The sequence below is a fragment of the Micromesistius poutassou genome, assembly GCF_964030765.1.
Source record: "Micromesistius poutassou genome assembly, chromosome: 9".
In the NCBI taxonomy this organism is placed as follows: domain Eukaryota; kingdom Metazoa; phylum Chordata; class Actinopteri; order Gadiformes; family Gadidae; genus Micromesistius; species Micromesistius poutassou.
Genome location: NC_140279.1, coordinates 2,035,358 through 2,036,251, shown reverse-complemented (window position 1 = coordinate 2,036,251; position 894 = coordinate 2,035,358).

Genomic DNA, 894 nt, shown 5'->3' with positions numbered 1-894 from the left:
CTTCCATCTGCTTAAGAAAGTGGTTCACACGCGGTGATGGTGGCTCATCAGTGACCATGTGCTGCAGCGACCACGCCCGCCTGCCTGCCCGCCTGCCTGCCCCGGTCCAGTCCAGGGGCAATTAGTGAGCGGGGCCCTTCAGTCGGAGGCCCCCCCCTGAGAAGCTCTGATTGATTGGAGTCTCATCTTCCTAACAGGCTGGCACCCTGCCACCAGCCCTGGAACAGGGGAGGGAGGGGTGTGTGTGTGTGTGTGTGTGTGTGTGTGTGTGTGTGTGTGTGTGTGTGTGTGTGTGTGTGTGTGTGTGTGTTTGATGGTGATTGTGTGAGTGTGTATGGTTGATGGTCAGTGCTTGTGTATGTGTGTGTGTTTGAAGGTCAGTGTGGGGTGTGTGTGAGTGTGTATGTGTGTGTGTTTGATGGTCATTGCTTGTGTATGTGTGTGTGTTTGATGGTCAGTGTGGGGTGTGTGTGTGTGTGTGTGTGTGTGTGTGTGTGTGATGGTCAGTGTGAGTGTGTATGTATTTCTACAACTTGTTGAACATGCCAACAAGTGTGTATGTGACGCACAGGGAGCAGTTAAAACAGAAGAGCGGTATTCTATCAAACTATATTTATTTTTGAAAGGATTCCATTTTCAAAAGGAATCCATCCAATTCCATGATTTAGGCATCATCAAAATCAAACAAAACATGACAAAACTAGGACGCACAACAAAAGAAATAGCTAAACTTCCCGTACATTTTCACAAAATACTTTCCTTATATCTAGTGCATTTCCCTCCATTCTCTAACCTTTGGCTTATTCTTGGGTTGAAATAACAGAACGAAAAAGTTCTATCTGCTTCAAAAAAAAAAGGATGAGAGGCTGTCAAGAAATCGAGAAAGAGTTTCTA